Source organism: Eucalyptus grandis, chromosome 8 (assembly GCF_016545825.1).
Source record: "Eucalyptus grandis isolate ANBG69807.140 chromosome 8, ASM1654582v1, whole genome shotgun sequence".
NCBI classification, from domain to species: Eukaryota; Viridiplantae; Streptophyta; class Magnoliopsida; order Myrtales; family Myrtaceae; genus Eucalyptus; species Eucalyptus grandis.
In genome coordinates, this window is record NC_052619.1 from 19,869,806 (window position 1) to 19,891,501 (window position 21,696).

Consider the following 21,696-nt stretch of genomic DNA (forward strand, 5'->3'; position numbering starts at 1 on the left):
ATAGAGTTGCCATAAATTCTCTGGGTCAAAGCACATACACACAGCAAGTCTTCTGCAGAGCCAACTTCTTGCCGGGCCTTGAAAGTTCAGGACTACGTATGGCAGCTTTCCAAGACCGAGAAAACGAGTTCCAGTGTTGGGTGGAGGTGAAAAAGGAACACGTGCAAGGCACCTCAGTGCAACAGTCCGGAAGGCCTTCAATCAGTCCAGACATAATATACAATGTTTCATCCGTCCAGTGGTTATTCCACTCCCCAGATTTATTGCAAGATTAGAGAACTTCCAAGTGATCTGTCAGAAAGCATGACATTGACCAATCAGATTACAAAATCTAAAGTCCAAATGAGCAAAAAAGTATAAATCCATCCGTGCATTGGCTAAAGCACAGCAATTTGTACAGATAATTGGAGAATATCACTTCAAAAGGACAGTAGCCATCATATTGCAATTGACTTGAGCAATTGGAAGGGTTCTTATTCTTCAACAAAGTTAATAATACCAAACATGCAATGAAAAGGATAAACTATGCCAATGACTAAATCACTGAACAGATAGTAAAATAACAGAAAAATCTTTCTGATTAATCATATTCAGATCACCAAGCAGTTAATTAATTTGGCAATTCAGCTTCTCATCTAGCATATATGGAACAGACTTATGAATAAGAAAAGAAAATATCACCTTGAAAGTAACAATCAACCTAATTAATGCATAGCTAAACAGAAACTACTGAGCAAATGATATTAAATAAAGATATTAAACTTTTTAAGTAGGTGAGACAGCTGGGTATTTAATGTGGTAAAGTCCATATGCACCTAAATGGCATAGCCCCACTAGTGGCCTAGTCTCAGGATTGAGCAGGGAAGCCGGCAGGGCCATGATCAGAGTGCCAATACCCAGTTAGTCTATTTTGTACAAATAAGAGAATAACAACCCATTTTCGCTGGCCCAATTTCAGATTTTTCCCAGATGTAGAAGAATGGCAACGCATGTGAGCAACCAGGAAAGTATTTCAACAGATGTAGCTATTTTCTAGTGTAAAGTCATGAATGTCTTCCAAAACCATAGAACAGAGAGCAAAAGCATTCTTCCTTACTCATCACTTTAAATGAAATCAAGCTCACTGAAAGAAATCCCCATGTCATAAATAGATGATTTTTCCTGTTTTGTCTCCAAGAATCTATTTAACCTTCAATATAACTAAATTAGACACATAAAGAGAGACTCCGATAAACATGAGGTACCATAACTACTACTTGCTTTAGCTTCAATGCAGCACGACACTTCCGTGAATTCTCCAAATGCTGAGGCATGGTACTTACTTGTAAGAATAATCGATAGAAAATAAAATAAAATGTACAACGAATCTACTGAGCATTTTATGCTTTGTTTTTCTGAAACAAGAAATTCAAGCTGGTAAAACTGTTTTAACAACTGTTTCTGAAACAGAATCTACACAAACACCTTGTTTTTGAGATCACTGTAATCATGTCTCAATTATTTAGACATTTCACAAAAGCTGGATGAAACACAATTCAAGTTTATTACTAGAATCACTTCAGCCAAAAAGAAAGAGCATGAGTCTAGGGCACCGGATGCACCATGCACGAAATTAAACCTTAAAACTTGTTCTTTCACTGTCATAAACATACTATTCAGACCCATTTTATACAATACTACACTCTCCAAAATAATTGATGATCAGAAGGACATAAATAGAAATGTTGTCTTTGGCAGTCTCTCAGTGGTATATATGAAGTTTGCTGGCCTGAAGTCTGACAACAATGTTTTAAGTGATCACTCCACAAAGAAATCATTATTCTTCATTAGAGAACAATTAAGGAATTGACAAAGGAGACGTTGTTGAAGCATTTCAGAAAAGAAGCATGTGAGAATATTAATTTGAATCATCTGCTAATTTGCAGGTATACCATATCTGCATGCGATGATGAAAGAGGAACCAATATGCTGAATATATTTAGAAGCAAAGCCAATACGTGGAACTTATAGACCAGTGATAGTGCAAAGGAAATACTTTTCATACATATTCAAGCTGGCAACTTATAAATTGCCTCTACATAATGGGCATATAGAATACAGTGAGACATATAACTTACATCTGATGAATGCATGAGAAGACAATGATATTAAATCTATTGGAGTCATTAAAAAGTTTCTAATTTCTATTCTCCGATAAATGAATTGGGATCAGCTGCTGTCATAGGAGTGAAAACAGAAAGTTAATATCTTGCAGAGAGAAAACGCCTTATCCGCAAATTTAACCACGATGCTTGACATGCTTTAGATCATAAATCACAATTGTACTCGTGATATGCATGTGGGAGAATTTCATTCAGAGTATGCAATCAGGACTTGGACACCTATCATGTTTCTTGTTTATTTCGAATAATACAGAAACAGCATTTTCATTCCCAGTATCGTTTACATTCTTAAAATCCAGAGGGGGGAAGAAAAAACAGAGCCAAATGTCCATCAATGCAAACTTAAATAATCCATGGATAACTGACCAGGTAGATGTATTTTTCTGCTACTGGGAAAGTAGAGCCGAAATGATAGTATATCATATGAAGCATTAAATTTAAACCTAGATAACAAACAGCTCCTTAAATTTTCACTGCTATAGATAAAATTTAAAAAAAAAAAAAAAATTCTATTGCTGGAAATGTAGCCAAATTGATCCAAAAGTTTATGATTAGAGCATCCTTTAAATACACACGAACAAGTATTATCATTCTGAGGAACTCTACGCAAGTTCTATGCTGATTCAGAAAGTTGGCAATCAATAGTAGAACTCAAACTAAGATGGAAGATCCACTTCTGATACATCAATTTCAAGGACATCGAATCTGCTTTAAACGAGAGAAGGAAGGTCAATTCATCAGACAAAGGTACAATACATTCAGTAAACATCAACTCCCTTATTTTATTATAAGGCAGTATCTGGTAAGAAGGAAAGAGGCAAAGAACAAAGTGAATAATCATCCTTAATCAGGACCAAACACAGCACTTAAGATCAAATATTAGTAGCTACTTGACACGGCACATTGGTTTATGCTATTTAACTGCATCACCACAGACTTGCCCATCTCATTTCCAATTGCATAGCAAATATCAAAAGACCATAATTGTCAAAAACTACCAGAAAAAGTAACATGTCAACTTCCGCCAACAGAAAAATCCAGATTCTATTGAAAAGTGTGACAGAATGTCGAATGCCAAAAAAAAAGGAAGCTAAGACAAGAAGAAATTGAGCACACGGAGAAGTCAGAAAATCTAAATTTCTTAGATTATATCCAAGCACTAACATACACAACACACTAATCATCAAGCTGGATATTATTGTCAACAAAACTTCAGTTGTTTTTACCAAAGAAGATGTGGTGTACCAAATTCAAGATCACCCATGACAAACTGGATATGTAGTCCCATGGATAAAAGAAAAATAGAAGAAAGATCAAGTACAATACAATGATTATAAACTAGAAAATGAAGGCTCTAAATAGCTATGAAACTGTTAGTTGACTTAGCATTTGGAAGAAAGTAATAGTATGCTTAGGCGTCATGGGTACAAATTCTAGAACTAGACAACCAGCAACGTATGTTATACCAAAGGATCAAGTGTTCAAAAATGAAAAATGCCATGCAATTATTATTGTCCATTAAATTTCACTCAAAAATTGCGTTTAGCCCCACGTATCACCTAGTACTCAAAAAACATTCACTGATGAGGTATTTTTCCACTGCATAGCTTGGAAAGGAACTTCTAGGACAAGAAACTCAATATCACCTAATTAGAAGTTCTCTCCCCAAAGCGAAGTAGGTAATAGCTTTAGTTTGTCAGTCTGATTGCCTTCACAACTTGGGTGGCTAATCTTCAGGAAACTGCCTTGCTTCTGACAAGTAATTGTTCTTCACTGTCTTTATTTTCCAATACCTAAAGGCGCTTTCCTTTGACTGTTAATTAAAGAAAATGCAAACAAAATTGGCCATTAGAGAGCTGTGAAAAGAAGCAGCTCAATATTAAAGAATCATGATTGTGCTGTAGCAGTCATCAGAAATCACAGACACATTCTCCAGGCTTAAATGTGGCCGGAAGTGATTATAAGGTCCAATGCAAGATTATGACAACAGTGGACAGACAAATAGCTCTGCTAGTCTCTATATTATGGCGGGAACAATGACCATCACCTAGCTTCAGCAACTTGTAACCACTAGCAGAGAGTCATAATTCTTGTAAGCTATATCACAGTGGCTGTCAATTGCAAAATTTCACGCAGGTAAACATGATAATGGGTGAAACAATGAAAATTAAACCTTGATGCCGTATTTCCAGCATTTACTGCACCACTTTTAACTCGTTCTTCCGTATCAATATTCTTATACATTTTTTTTTTAACAAGTTGAGTCTGATAACAAAGTCTGAAACTTTATTTTGGTAGCAAATGACTCCTTCACAGATATAGACACCAGACTCTATCCAAAAGCAATTATACGAAGTTTTAGTCCCAGAATTCTCATAGGCAGCAACACAGTTTGGCAGCCCCTGGAACAACTAAGGTTTGGCCACTTTAATCAATATACAAGAGCTCCATCACCAATTTAAGCAATATTGGATCTAGACAAGCTCCATGGTTGCATTAAACTACTCCATGCACGGGGGCTCCAACTCACGTCTCAAGGAAGAAAACTAGATCTTGGAAACAATCTCACCAATCAACAGTCTCAACTTCCAATGAGGGTTTCCCCGCTTTGCTATAAGCCAATTCTACAGACATCAATTGCAAATAGCCTACTACACCACATTATTGCAAAAGTCCAGCAATAATATCTTTCATTATTAAAGCTTTTCAATAGGGAGAAAATTTCTGCTAGAAAGGCTTAACGTCTTCATGTCTGTGCTATGGGTAGCAACATGTAATTTCATATGAGAATTGGTGTACCTGTGTATATACTCTATAAATTTTAACGGCTTAATCAGCTTCAAGGCAAACTAACAGAGGTTTTTCTCTATTTCATCCTCAATGAATTAGACAATCAAACAGGTTACGATGGGTCATGCTTTCAGCAAGGAATTTCACAAATGGCGGTGCCCACCATCAGAGTTCAGTGTCATTAAAAAGAAAAAAGAAGAAGAAGCTGAAGGTGAATGAGGAAGCACCCGATGCTCACATCCGATGACTCTCATAAACAAACATCCCAATTCAGGTGGGGTTCAACCAATCGATTTTGGTTCAACAATTACAACATCAAGATCGATTCCATGTTGAACTCATCCAAGTCTCAGTCTTTTCCACAATTCCATCAGCACCCTTTAAGTTCCTAACTCATGCACCTCACAGAACAACCGATGCACAGCCAATGACGCCAAGAACCCACGATTTCATCCCACTAAGGAAGAAAAAAAAAAAACAAAACAAACGCACCCTCAAGCCCAACCACACCCGACTGGAACTCACCAATTCCACCCAAACCCCACCGATCAATCCAACTCCAATTCACCCCACACAACTCACGCGACGAACCAAGACGCTACAATCCAAAACCCTCAAACATTCAGCAGATGGGTAGCCGAGAGACAGCACGCGAGAAATGGTCCAACACCCCTCAAACCACGAACCCAATTCGACCCACTTCCGCAAACGAACACACACACAAAGAAAAGAGAGAGAGAGAGAGAGAGAGAGAGAGAGATGAGGTGTCACCTGAGACCCAAGACCAGGGAAGGCGAGGTCGAGATTCCGGGAGTCTCCGCAGCTGAATGGCCGAGCCCCGCGAGCGAGAGAGAGAGAGAGACAGAGAGGACAGAGAGAGGGTTGGGGGTGGAAGGTTGAACGGAAGGAGGGCGTCGTCGAGAGAAAAAAAAAACTGAAGTCGATGTCGATGTCGTCGTCGCCTTCTCGCGAATCGTAAAACCGAAAGAGTAAAGGAAAGGGAAACCGCTGCGGAACAAGGGAACGATTTCTGGATCGCTACGCCATCCCGTGCTGTCGTGTCCGGGCCATACACGAAATCCGCGAGCGCACAAAAAAAATTATAAATTAAAGAAACCGATCAGGCGGGCCGAAAAAAACAACCAGCCCCGTCCCCGATTTCACACCACGATCCATCTCGCTCGCGTGCGTTCGCGGAGGGAATAGCGATGCGGGATATTCCTCGTCCCTTCTGGCGTGTCCCCACTCTCGCCTCCCTTCATTGGCGCCTTCCCTTGTTGGAAAAGTAAACACCAAACCGGAAGGGACCAAACCCATTAATGACTTTTCCGAATTGAAGGTTGGGTCATTGTCATTTTCTCTTCTTCTTTTTCTTATTTTATCACGTGGCGTGTGGTTCCGGACTCTAACGGTAAGCATCGCAATTTGATGCATGCGAGCTCCTGCTAATTGGTTTTCCTTAAAATCGTTCGGCTAGAGAGAGATGATTATGAAATAGAAACTCGTTAATTGGAAAGGGGGATTTGAGTTATTTGATTTTTTTTTTCATTAGAGCTTGAATTTTAATAAATTCCTTCTCATTTTGAGCAAAATATGAAAGGACGAGCTGAGGAATAACCTATGAATGCAATGATTACAAGAAAAGACCTCATGGTAGTCACATGGGACCTTATCCCCTCTGTCAATACATGGGATTCTTCAATTTGTCCTTATTCTAGATGTTGAAGATGTTATTGATTGTGAACCGATATTGTCCTTATTCTAGATGTTGAAGATGTTATTGATTGTGAACCGATATTGGGTTATCTACACAGAACAATGGAAAATATTGCGGAAAATCAAATGGTTATACAATATTTACCTTACGTAATACGTTGAGATTATTTAGCCTATGTTGTCTTAAATAAGTTACTTTCAAACTCGGAATTCAAAACTTTGCTCATCAAGTCGATGCTTCTTTGTTAGATGAAAATAGATCGGCATCTCTTATCTTAGCCCTCATCCATAACACAAGGTAAAGTTGCTCTCTTTTTTGAAACGATAATTTGTCAATATAAGATTCGCCAAAACATTTTTCTGAGGGTCTTTATTTGAATACAAAAGATTTACTTTTAGAATGCATTCTGAAAAATGAAATGGTTCGAATATTAATAGAGTGTAACGTAAAATCTGAAGAGATAATGCTAATTAATAATGCTTGATCCTATTCATGAGGATTCCATGAATGTTTCATTCCAAAAATAGAAAGTTTGAATCTGTTGGGAATGTTTTTTAGACCATACGCGGTTACTAATTCATGACCCGATACATATCAAATGAAAACCCCTTTTTTTTTCAAGCATGTGATCGTACACTCTTAAACCATACTCGGTATTCACATTTTTAATAGGACTGTACTTCCTTTCATATTTTGCGGTGCAATGGGCGCACACAGCCTCGCTTGATCACGACTTTTATCCTACTCTCCCCTTTTTTAGAAATAAATTATTATCTAGTACAAATTGCATGATGAATAATCTCCAAAAATGTCACAGAATTTCATCGCTTTTTGTACCTAAAGACTTTCCCAATTGCCAATGTGTAACCTTTAGTCATCCCAAAACCTTATCCAAAAGTCCCAAACCTTCAGCACCACTGGAATTTCATAATGTCCAAGATTAAATCAATCCAATCAAAAAGTTTAGAATTGAATTTACACTCAAACAATGAGTTTATGATTTTTTTTGGCACTTCCCCCTGTATCAGAGCTATTTTATGTATCAAAACACTTCACTTTTTGCTAAGAAATTCAAGAAATTTTCATAAATAAAGCCAATGACATGTCCATATCGATCCGATTGAAATTGCTTATCAAACAATGCAATTAATTCATGCAATTGCAAATGATATCTTCCCCGGCGATGCAACGTTATTAGACAATGGCGTCGGGTAAATCATTCTTGCACATCCGAACTTGGTGCAAATTAGAACAGTTCAAACCCAACTTTACAAAGATACCATTGGCACACCTAATGCGTTGGCCAAACGTGGTGTATAATTGGAATATGTAATTCAATATAAATTATTGGCTTCAACTATTATCATATTGTGTATGAATCTTCCTCTTTATATAAAAATAAATTCAAAATAATTGCTACATATTATATATCAATACAAGATATGGAGATCTGACGACAGCTAGAAAATTCCTAGTTGTGGTCGTTGCATGTATTACAGATAATATTAGAATATATGCAGCATTAAAACTTATTAAGATTAATGTCTTTCTTTGTGGAACAATAATCATGGAATAACCACAGGGCATGATTCCAAAGAAGTATGCAGAAGAGCAGAACAGAGTGATTCTATCTGACAAATTGCCGCCAGCAGATCAACTGGGAAAGGGGAAAGAGATAATGTTACTAAAAACGTGTTTATATTTCCAAGAAAACTTAACAATAAAGAAAGATTCTTTTCGAAAATAATTTTTAGAAAGGTACTTTATTCCCTTTTTTTCGTTACAAAAGTCATTTTCCTAACTTTAATTATAAATATTTTCTTTGACTATATATGATTTTTCATTGGCTAATCATTTTTAGCAAATCGAACGTCTAAAAATTCAGAAAATTAATTTGTGAAAATTCTTTCGATCAAACATATATAACATAAATCTTGCACTGTAAAAATCCCTTTGCAACAAGCACTCTCAGGTGTTTGTCGCGGCGGAACAAATAATCGAATGATTGATGTTTTTGGACAAGGTTTTGAGAGAACCAATCAGGTGCTTACTCTCCTTTAGTTTCCGATGAAATTCGATACGGACCAAATCATTAGCTAAACAACTATGATTTCCGATAATTTAGGACGCGCATAATGAAATTTCTACTTCTTTATTTTTCTATTCCCGGAGCAGGTTTGAAATAAAAATCCATTTGGTACTTCTCAATTTCTAAATCAATTTCAGTTCTGTTCTAGATATTTTGTCATGCACACCCCCTAAAAGCATCATGTGTAGCTTGCCGTGGTTCGTGTCATTTGCTCAACCGATTTCAGGGGAAGCAACGGGCGTTCCACCTACTTGGTTTAGGTTTCTGCGCATTGAAGACACTATCTAAAGCTCTTCTGGGTCGTGCAGAATAATGATATGTGTAGGTGCATTTTCATCGAAAGCTTAGATTGCACCAGGACCCACCTAGTTCATGGGACATGTTGCAAATTGGGGAAGGGAATGCAAACGCCTGGACAGTACTTCCCTTAGAAATAGTCCCTTAGCAGGCATGACAACTACGGAGAACTAGCAGAAATGAGGGGAAGAAAAGCAATGTAGATAGGACTCAAGTAGCAGTCGCAAAAAGACCAAAACACAAATGTTTGTATAGGACACAGCCACGCTCTAGGACTGATGCTTATTTACGTCACCATGCATATCAATTACAGGAAGGCATCCTTCTCGAGAAGCTTTAGGACCTCAGTCTGGTTGTTTAGCTTTGCAACATCAATAGGAGTCTTTCCGTCCAAGTTCTGTAGAGTGCTGGAGCAGCAAATAGCGCAAGAAGAAAGCAAACGGAAGACACGAATCAATGACTCATGCATTGCGAGCAAATATTGGAAAAATGAGCGAGCAATTTACTTACACAGCAGCACCGTGTTTCACCAGAAGTGCGACACAAATCTTTTCTGCCGTAGCCAGCTGAATAGTGAAGTGCAGTGTTCTTGTTCTTGTCCAGCGCATCCACGGTGGCTCCAGCTCCAAGGAGTACCTCAGCACACTTGACCTGCAATTGATATGAATGGTCACTTAAGTTGCTTGTTCAGATAACAAAGATCCCATAACTCTCAAAACCTGTACCAAGGAGTCAACTCGCAAAGGGACGGGCCAAAGAGAGGCAACTGGAATATTTTCCAGAATATTGGCACCTAACACGCATGCACACAAACAGATTCCTAAAACATTTTCATAAAACTTCCCCAATTATTGCGTGCTATCGTGCTCCCACTTGGCTTTGCCATAGATATTCATACTAACAGTAAAATTTACCCTGGACAATAATGGTTTGAATTTTCTGGCTTAGATTGTACAGAGGTACAAAAATATCTATCATTTTTAAATGAACGATGGGTAAAAGGAAAGCACATAATAATTGGAATCCCCAAGTTCCTTATTAATCAGATTGACCATACCTCACCGTATCCACATGCAAAATGCAAGGCTGTTCTTCCCTCTGCATCTTCTTCATCCTTGTCAGCACCTGAGTCCAGGGCTTTTTTCAACCCCTGGTCAGTAAAATGTGAGTCAACTTTTGCACTTCATCTAAAACAATATGCCCAATCATTATTCACATAAAATGATAAAAAGAAACACATTCTTGCCTCCAGGTTTAACTGAAAAGAAATTAGGTTTAGAGAAACCTTATTGCAATATTTGGTATTGTGTCAACAAGGTGAAGAGGTCCACATCACATTTATCAGAATTTAAAAGCAAGAGTAAAGTCATGAAAGTGCAATAGCATCTAAACTGCCATAATATGTTCTGCACGGGATAAGAACTGTTTTTACTAATATCTCAAGCAAGCCATAATAATCTGAAGATCGATAGATTTAATTTATACCTCCACATCACCAACACTAGCTGTGTGGTGAACAATTGATTCATCCTCATTTCCAGCATCATCTTCTTCATCTGGAATATCAGCTGAAGTGCCTGTATCTCCCTGCAACTGGGAAACCCATGGCCTCCCGAGCTTCTTTAGAACGTCTATCATTCCAGTACCTGTAAACAGAATAGTTTGTAAAACCCACCACAACAACATGCTCCCAATTGACAGCTCATGCAAGATATAATTCTTCACTCAAGCTCTGGACAACTGACAATAATCTTTGTAACATCTATAAGCATCTCCAACCTCATCATGGCTGTTGGACCACCGGTCTCTATTTCTTCTAATATGGGCTTGAGAGATGGATCTTCTTTCATAAGCGCCATTCTTTCCTCCATTTGTTCTTTTCTTAATGGATTTGCCAAATTCTCAAGCATGCTAGACATAGATGGGTCCTAAGAAAAAGAGGAAAGAAGATATTGGCATGACAACATTCATAATACTTCAGATAGGAAAGTCAAAAGCATGTACACTAAGCAAAACAACATTACTTGCATTAGGGCACTCCCAAGTCTTTCAGCCATAGCCATGAATTGAGGATTCTGCATAACTTGCTGCATGGTGGACTGATATTGTCTAGGATCAAATTGCGGAATGCCTTCTCAGCAGAGCCTTGAAAAGTCTTTGCAGCTGCTCCGTCATCTCATTGAACGCAGGATCCTTAGATATCTGTTGGGCTAATTCCTTGATGCTAGGTCCTGTACACATCTCACAACAGATAAGGAAGATCAAGAGAAAGCACACACTAGATGAAGGAAATATGTGGAGCAAAAATCCAAAAGTGAACCTTCAGACTCTACAATAGACAAAATATAACACAGTGAAACATCCAGACATCAAAGACTAATCTGAAGTAATAACCACGAGAAAAGGAGAAACAAAAGATGAAAAAAGGCTTCCAACAGAGATTGTTTCATCTCCAACTGAATTCTGAGAAACTCCTAAGACCACGATTAGAAAAAGAAAAAGACAAGCTTGCTGCACCTCCCCATGCATCTTGCCCCATCTAGGGCCAAAATTTCCAAATAGCATTTCTTAAATGGAGCAACTATCAGAACAAAAAACAATCTCTACCACAGGCATAAAACTCCTATTTTGCAGGATTACTTAACTTCATGCTTTAAAGCAGAGTAAATCATCCAACCACACTTACTCCTAGCCGTGTAAAACAATGTCTACAAACCAACAAGAATACTTTTTATAAAGATTCAAACACCTGATAACAAGTACTACAAAGGTTTAAGTATTTCATGTGTGAAGGAACCTGCCATTCTAAGCTGGTTCAATGTGTATTCTTCTTTAACTTGCATATCTTTAATATGTTTAGTTATAGGAAAACTAAATCTAATAACTCTTAAAAAAATGTTTACATTCCTTCAGAAACAATCAAGAAAAGAGAAAAAGAGAAAAAGAGGAGATGGATAAGCAGAATATACATTAAGAAGGTTTGACATGGCTGAGAATCAAAAGGGTTGCCAGCCGACCCAACTCCAGGAGGAAAAGTGCCTGATGACACCTCTCCGCAACAGATGGTTCAGACTTGGGACCTGTGCTATCAGCAACACTGGCTTTATCACCTGAAAGTCCAAACCATAATCAGCACATGAATTGTGGCAAATTCATTCATAACCAGCAGAGAAACTGCTTAACAATTTCTTTACTAGAGAAGGAAGTCGTTGAAGAAAACATATCCTGTACTAGCAAATGTCGAATGAGCACATCGCATGCCTTATGTGAGATATACGATGCCAAAAACAGTAAAACACATAACTTATGAGCCATAAGGAATCAAGAAAACTGGAACTTGGAACTTTGATTGGTGAGTTTCCTTGACAACATGGGCATTAGGCCCTCGAGCAAGCCTCTAACACCAGCCAATTCTTTCAATCTAAGGGATGGCTTCGGAGGGTCTATACTCAACTCCCAAGTTGATATTGGGCCATAGGCTTCTAAATGACATATAGTGAAGGTCGACTTGCATCCAAAGCAATGCCCCCAAAAATTACAATCAACTAGGCAAAAGCAATATGGAAATGATCCAACATTACAAGCACAATTATTGTAGTGCCAATATCAATGATACAGAACATCGGCATTCATTTAAAACCACGTGAAAAGTTCAAACCTCACGAAAATCAAGTTGAATTTTCATCTTAGGTCATATCGACACAAATCTTCAACCATTCCATTACAGGTGTAATTGTGTTGGCATCAGTTCTCCATAAATTAAACTAGAAATTCAGATCTTTACAAGCCACAAACTAGATTTTTTTTTTTTTTGGGCGAAGTTCACTATCTATTGGAAATAAAGATGAAGAAAATTCACAAGTCAGCTTGCCAAAACCATATACAAGATACAATAAAACCAATTAATGGATGGACAGAATAACAAGTTAAACTAATCGAATCAAATTGGTTGGTTAAACTATGAATAAATGACAAACCAAAACAGCACACACTGGTAGTGTCGAAGCTTACCAGGTGGAGCACCCTTTTGGCGAATCTGATGCCATATCTGCACTCGAAGCTTAAGAACAGAACCACACGAGCCTAATAGGATTAACCTGGTAATGATTTCTTGAACTTTTTAGTTTTTGGGCCGAACAAGAAAGTCGAAGGATCGGGATTACATACCATAAGAAAAAACATAAATTGAAGGTTCGGGATTACATATCATAAGTAAAAAACGTACTCTTTTACACTTTTGTGTAAAACGTATATGTTTTCGAGCGTAATTATTTACAAGAAATCTGTAAATAGTTAACACTTCTGATTTTCAATGATAATTGCAATGCAATTTCAAATACTCGAAACATATCCGATGCCAAATGCATTTTACAAAAACTATGCAATGATTATTTCTCCATTTTCGATAATCCCACGAATATGCCACGATATATTATGTGTCTCAAGCAATATTTTCCAAATGCACAGAAGAGATAAGGTCGGTCACTTCGATAGTCCAAGCAACGACTCTAAAAGCGACAGGTTCGAATTATCGCGATGGCCTAAATTCAAACGACAACATGTGAAAATATGGAAATTCACGGGTCAGCTCGCCAAAGCAATAAACTCTCCACAGTGCACCGCTGGAAGAGATCTTGGGGTGTCCCTCAAAGCTCTTAAGTCCTAACTACGAATCGGTCGCCAGAGGCGGTCAAATTCTCCACAAACACGAATCTATAGGCGTCCGTGTCCGTGCAGCCAACCTAGAAGAATACCGTTTCTCGCTCCACAAGTCACCGTGCAGGATAATCCTCGCGATGCTGAAAGGATCACTTAGAGCAATACATTTCAGGCGAACGAATTATCGGAAAAGACGGTCTTTAGTGGTTCTCAAAAGGGTCTCCAAGTTTGCCATCAACTTCCCGCAAGCCACGTCTCTCGAAGCTTGGCGGGAAAGCAGCATGCAAGCGGTCGCGATCGGCCGACCGGCGTGCTCTGTTTTTCCGGAACCCATCGTGCTCTCACGAAATTGAAGAAGACCAGCATGGATGGGTTCGCGTTCTTACCTCAAATGGGTTGCTTTCTTCCGGAGTTTCCGGGTGCTTCGCCACCGATTCTTGCCACCGTTCTGCAGCGCAGAGCTCACGCCTTCTTTGTACTGCTGTCTTTCAGTGTCGATCTCTCTCCTCTTTCCTTCTGAGTCACGTCTTCTTCTACTTCTCTCTCTCTCTTCCCCGTCTCGTTATCTGATCCAAAGCAGGACGGACAATATCCTCCGAATTTGGGGCGGAGGATTTGTCTCTGTGAATTCTATCTTCTTTCTCACTGGTCGCTTACTCTTTCTATCTTCCTTTCTTACCTTTCTTTTTTATAATTTTTTTAAATTCCTGTTTTTATTCTTTCTTTCTTTTTACTTATATTACAATTACTCAAAAACCAACCTTAAGATTGATCGAAATTCACGTTCCATGCGTTTGGCTCAAAATGGTTGTGGATTTGATTCATGCTTCGAGGAACTCAAATTTAAATTGTAGTCACGGCGGTATTATTGGTCTGATAATATCTATAGGCGTTTTTTCTTCCTTTGTTACCTTAATTAAGACAATCATTTCAGAATTTTAGTTTTGTTTGTATTTAAACGACTAGATCTATATTTAAGTATTAACAAAGCCACATAGGCTATGAGCATGTGACACTTTGGAAAAATAGCAAACTGTTTTTGAACCATAAAGATTATAAAGCTAATAGCGATAAATATCGATCTATAAAAAGTATTAAGAAAGATACATTCCAATAGCTCAAATAATTTAAAAATCACATTTGGAGGATCTCTTTATTCACAGCATTTCCAGTGTAAGTTATGGGAAAAAAATTACTCAATAATTTTCAATCTTTGAATTCATTTTTGGTCTAGGGATATTGTCGGTAGGGTCATGTTATGAACGGTGGAGAGCATCTATTACTCAAATCTAATTGCATATCTTCAAGGTTCTAACTTCTATCAATTAATGGAAACAAATTATTGAGCTAATTTTAACAAATTGTACAAGTATATATATATGAGAAAACGTTGAGACATGGAAAGGAATCACTATGCTCATGGAATCCGCCATTTAATCTTTGTGGCATTAAACATTAAGAAACTCACGAAGAAAAAGCTAATGTGCCATTCCCCAAGATTAGTCATCACCTTTATTCCGTTTTCTTTTTACTTTGAGTTAGATCAATTGAGTGACTTCAGATGCCCAAAAGAAAAAAAAAAAAAACAGAAAGAAAGAAAAAAAAAGAAGAAGAGAATGGAATACCAATTGAAGGGCCCGGCCCATGCTATCAAGAGGTCGGGCCACATGCAATCCTACCACCCGAGTAAACCTTGGGACTGTGCCTTTGCGAATTCTGCTCGTTCTCCGCGCACCGAGTCGCACGATTTTCTCTTGAACTCATAAAGGCACGGTGGCAAGAGAAATACCGGCCGAGAACGTCTTCTCCCACGATAGTTGCTGTCCCTTGCTGCAGCTACCACTCCACCGCTGCACCAGGCCTTCCCCACTGCCCCAGCACGGTGGTCCGGCCACGATCTCGGCTTCTCCCGGTGCGCTCAACCAGCCCTCATGCAGCGGGTTTCCGGTAGCCTCTTGACGTTTCGCTGGCCCTTGTTCGCACATCTTCAACCTCTCAGCGAACTGCCATAAGCAATTCCGCCGATTTACAGTGGTTCCTACGTGCACTCTGAGCCTCACTGACAAGATCCCAGCCTATCACTGAGCCTCCTCTGCACTCTAAGCAATTTTACAGGCTTTCCAATGGTTCCATCACATTGATTAAATCGTCATGTCACAATTTTAAGTGAAATTTGATCGGAAGAACTATATTAAAATATTATGTTGACGTTTGGACTAAATCGACATTATTGAAAAAGTTTAAGACTAAATTAATATATATACAATAAGTTTATAATTGATCGGTTCATTCTCCCTTATATCAATTGATAGTTTAATGTCACGATTACTTTGCTAATCGATCTTACCTTAGTGGGCCGGAAGGATTTGATGAATTAGTTAGTTCCTTTTTCAAGCTCGGGTGAAAAGCGGAGATGATTCAAATTTCTCTTTACGAAGAGAATTCAACAAGCTTGAACGTATTTTCAGTTTTGGAAATCTAACTTAAATAGATTTTATTCATGAGTTATGCATATTGGCCTTTACTTTAAGGCTATACCATCATAAGGTGTGGCTAAGTGAGAAGACATCCATAGATTGAAAAGAGCTTTGCTAGCATAACAGTTTTGAGATATCAGTATCGATAACGATATCATGGCGCACAAATGCCTCAAGAAGTGGATCTCACAATAATTTATAATTATTTATGATTTAATTTTTGTGGTCAAAATAAACAGTTATTCTCACGGTATATTAAATAATGTCACACACTCATTTTTTGATTGGAAATTATAGATTGATCGAGAAAATATTGCCAAGTGCGTTGTGTCAGCGTGACAAACAAGAAGAAGTATGATAATGTGACATATGCCCAAGTAGGGCCCAAGTGGTCAAACCATTTTGAAATCTCCTCTCTTCTCTGCACTCTCTCTCTCTTCCCCTTCTCGCTCGCCCGACTCTCTCTCTCTACCGCCCCTCTCTCCCACCAAGCCCTCGACTGATTAATGAACCACCGAGCCCAATGACAAACTTCGCGATGGTGGAGGCGGAGGCCACGCGGTGGTTTGTTGGATGAGGACTTGGTTGTGACTCAGAGAGAGAGAGAGAGAGAGAGTGAGAGAGAGAGAGGGCACAATCGAGACCTTTTCGGAGAACATGTTGTATGACAGGTTCAGTCTCTTGGAGAGTCTCCCAAGCTCTGTGAGCACTTCGGAGAGTGACCCATTGAGCGAGTTTGAGGACAGGTCCGAGTGGGCGAGGTTGGGGAGGTTCTTGTTCTGGGTCGAGATCGAATCAGCGTGCAAGTTTTGGGAGAGGTCGAGAGAGACGACTGAGGTCGTATTGAAGAGGCGGGAGGATGGGCTTGGAGAAGTTGTTGCCGGTGAGGTTGAGCCGTTTGAACGAGCCAAGGAGGCCAAGCTCAGAGGGAATGTAGCCAGAGAGGTTCTTGCCAGTGAGAAGAGGGAGCCAACCCAACCGTGAGCACATATGATGTTGGAGCCAGAGAGACGAGCTGGTGGTTTGTCGGTCGGATGAGGGCTCGGTGGGAGAGAGAGAGAGAGAGAGAGAGAGAGAGGACGGTGAGTTCAAAGTTTGACCTGACGATTTGAGCCTCACACGAGACATATGTCGCATTATCATTCATTTTCTTGTTACCACACTAACACATAAGATGCACTTAATATTTTCTGGATTGATCCATCCAAGTTGGGAAAAATTGGGTGCTATCATAAGTTTTGTATCAGCTAAATTTATGAGTTAGAGATAAATGGTCGTTTGCATTTATTTTTTCAACTTAGCTTATTATTAGAAAAATTAGGAAGTTTTCTCTTTTCCATGTGAGGAATAGCGTCAATAGACGGACATAGGTATATTCCACAGAACATTTTTCAACGAGATCGACTACCTAATTATGATGACTACTGGAAAACCCAGTTAGAGCCCTTTAACTAAAACATTCGAACTTTCTTCCAAAAATGAGAGTTGATCGATACGATATAACGCTAAAACCGATGATTGTATAGAGTTATTAGGACAAGCTCAATTAAATCGAAGATCTAATTAAGAACCCTTACTCTTTTTTTAGCTGGTGAATTCTTTCTCATGGCTATTTTAGAATCTTAGCAATGATAGACATTCGAATTTTCTTCGAAGAAAACGAGATGGCTTAAGTATAAGGAAAGGCTATAGACATGGCTTTGGAAGTTGGATATGCAGCAAACTTGGACAGATGAAAGCATGCGGCACCTAGGAATTTGGTAGAGACATTGATAATGCAATTTTCTTCAGCTCTCACGATAAGTAAGATGCAATTTTAGACGTCGTTACTAGCTTTAAGTTTGGTGGGACAAGTGAGAAAATTACAAATTGGATTGCCATATAAGCATATATGTTCAAGAGCTAGCAAGATACTGTAAGATTACTGCAGACTGTTCTAGAAATTTAAGTTATTAGTAAAGTCATGATGAATATTTAAGTACCTTTACAATCTCACTTGAGTGTGAAGTAAACTTTAACCCAGGGTTGAAGCATGTAAACAGACAAATAAAGGGGGTAAAAAGGGTCTAAAAAGATTTAAACTCAAGACTAGCTTTGATCCTATGTGAGTTTTTATGAAATCACCATCGATTTTTCTAGAAGTTTAAACTGTTAAATAAATGTCAAGTTTGATATTTAAATACTTTTATATGGAGTAATCATGTTTTGAAGGTACAAGTAGAGTCTGTGATGGAGATCTCTTCTCAATATAAGAAACATAAACGTAGTACACACGTATTTATCACAATGACTTAGAGCAGAAGACATGTCATATGAAACTATTAAACTAGCTTATACTAGAAACACCGAAACTCAGACAGCATTTTATATGGATTTACTGTATCCACTTTGATCATCATAGTACTTTGACCAGAGCATAACACCTCCAAACTTTCTGGAACCCTTGATGGCCGGAAGCACTTTTGATGTGAGATCAGACACCTGTATGAAACCGCTGCCGGCTGCCTCCGGTGAAGCCGGTAAACCCAGGAAAATCTTCTTTGCCCGAACGCTCGATGTCCACTGTTTCCATGCATCTTCTAGATTGTTGATATCTCCCCAGGAGTATTGACATGGAGCGTTATTGTAAAATTGGACAGAAACATAATCGAATAGACCGGTCTTAAGAGCCCTGCCGACCCGCGCGTCGAGAAAGTGGCATTGAGGAGCAGCGGACAAGTGGACCTTCTTCCCTCGCTTGCTGTAACGAGAAAGATACCTGGCGAGGTCGTCCCAGTACAGGCCGTCCCGCCTTCGATGTCGAAGTTGATTCCGTCCAAGATCAAATTTCCTAGCGGTCGAGAAGAGGGCCTTCCCCCCGGGAAGTTGTTCCAGAGGTGCCTCGCCACTTTCTGTGCATCTATAGGGGATGCAAGGGAGTAGCTACCAGCCGCGCCTCCGATCGACAGCATCACTTTGATTTCCTTAGCTTGACGTGATCTGATATCGGCACTCAATCTGGTACAGCTGTGACTGTTCGGATCACAATGACCAGCGAGGTTCATCGTGGAGGTCGCCCGTTGCCGAATGTTGCTAAAAAAGCTATGTTCACAAACTCGTAGTTTCCTGTGGGGCACGTCTCTGCCAACGTTCCCTCGTTCCCATTCTGACCCCAGTAGATAACAATCCCTCCAGCATCGCACCCTATGGATAGTGCAAGTGCGACTTGCAATACAAACGGAAACACTACCCCGGCACGATATTGCATTCTGGATTTATTAGTAGACAACCCTTCGCTTACTTCTAAGAAATTGATCTGAAAGATGTAATATTAACTTTCTTGCCATGATAAAATGAAGAATTATTGATTTTATAGTGGAAAAAGATGATCGATTTGAAAGGATTTTCTTCTGTCATATTTGTAGTTTATTAAAACATGCCTTGCTGGTTCTTGGCTTTTACTATAATCACTAACTTGGACATTAGCGTTAAATTGCACTAGGACTGATGGATCTGGAAAGGCAAACCATGCAGAGATCATTCTGTATGGATGTTTTTCACCTCATCTTTTGATGCTGCCGCTTTGTAATGTAATGTGGTTCGGACATTATTCTCTTTGTGTGGGTCCCGCACAGATTCTATCTTTCTTTGTCTCTATGTAGGAATCTTGGTAGATCCCCCGATTGATGTGCCAGCTCATCTGATTTTTGTCGCTTTGCAGTCCGGAATCTCTCTGCTTAAAAATAAAAATAAATAATAAAAGAATCTCCTTTCCCTTGAGCTTTATTTACTTCTTTTCTCATTTTGAATGAAAATCCACGACTTATTCCATTAGTGTGCCCAATTCTTGTCCCTTATCTGCTTTTTTTTATATCAATGAAATTCCTTGAGGCTTTTCCCAGGGAAACAGACATTCCTTACGGGTTTACTTTGTTTTAAATATTGTTTGATTAATCGGTGCCAATTAATATTGATTTATTTATAATTTTCGTATTGAACCTTCCATCCAGATGATGCTGCATAATTATGGAATCGTAATAGCTTGTGACTCTTGAAGGTGACCAGAGAGAATTGGCGACAAATGGATTGAGTTTTGAACCCTTCGCTTTTTTGCCGAAAAGCCCAAGCATCTTAACACCACAATCCATTAGGAATTAGGTTACATTGTTTCCACCGGAATTGAGGAAGTTCTGTTATCGGACACTTAACTGAAATACCTTTATTTGGCATGAAGAAAAAGCTACTTTTTATATGTAATATGTGCACGCGAGAAGAAAAAATCATAAGTCTGTCGCATCTAATAGAGCATACAAACTTAACTGATTATAAAGTTAATAATGTCCTTAAAATATCCCTAAACTTTTTACGTAAGAGCACTAACTATTGCATGGCAGAAAAGTATGACATGTCGTTATATTAAGAGAGATTGCTGCTGAATATGGTCGACAAGATGTGAGGGAGCGGCACGCTAGGCAATATATTAGTTGAAATCAAGCATGTTGTAGTAGACATAGACAAGCTTGTGACCAAAGAAACTCCACGCACAAAAATGATTAAAGTTATCTATTCATGAAGTGAAAAGAAATTCCCTAAAAGACTCCGATATCAATAAGTTGATACCACTGAAGGAATCAATGAAGTACACTAGTCATCATATGTGACATGGTCGGCACTGATGCAAACACTTTTTTATAATTTTTTTGAATTCTTTCCTTCTTCTTCTTTTTTCCTTGGCCAGCGAGGGCAAGCACTGGGGACAACGCCTAGCAAGGCCACCTTGGCCAAGGTGAGGGTTGGCCTCCCCAGATCTAGTGAGGACAACCTTGCTAGCATTCGCCCTCACCCAGGCGAGGCCTAGCAAAGGTAACCCTCACTCAGGCAAGGCTATTGCTCACCGTCCTTGGCCTGTGCCGTTGGAAAAAAAAATGTCAGCATTGGAACCAATCATGCCATAGAAGGCAGTTGGTGTTCACTTCAATAATTTTTGGCCTAAATTAGCCGAATGACTCAATTGGTACTAATACGAAAACGTTTAAGACAAAAATGGTATATGTTTATAATTTTTCTTTTTTGTACTTTTCCCTATTTCGAAATAACTGGCCATAATCTCAATCTTGTACCTAAAAGGGGATTCCGTGGGACGTTGAAAAGAACCGAGAAGAGCATTTGGTGAAAATTGAATTGCCGAAACTCCAGCTTGAATTCCGTCAAAAGAAGTGGATTACGGAGTGCGCGCATGCGGCAAACTAGAAAAGAAAGGGAGTAGATGGAGACAAGAACCAGGAGTTGGTTTGGCATATATTGGAGGGAAAAATGGGAATCGTGGTCTTGAACTCAAAGAACAAAACATGCAGCCATAGACAAACAAAAATGGTACAAAAGACACGGCAGTACCAACTTTGAGCGCATCGCTTCCATGATTATGATCCTCTCGATGCTCGATTTGGTACTAACTTTGAGCATATGTGTTAGAGCGTGGTCCTCATTAACAGGATGACACAAGAGTCTCTCTCCCTGATAAGCCAG

The 21,696-nt window shown here is 39.0% G+C and overlaps 2 pseudogenes; both read right to left on the bottom strand.

Annotated features, from left to right (window-relative positions):
- Positions 1 to 9,156: 9,156 nt before the first annotated feature.
- LOC104428876 lies at positions 9,157 to 15,699 on the bottom strand (annotated as a pseudogene).
- A 2,856-nt stretch (positions 15,700 to 18,555) lies between these two features.
- Positions 18,556 to 19,438, bottom strand: LOC104416542 (annotated as a pseudogene).
- Positions 19,439 to 21,696: the final 2,258 nt, after the last annotated feature.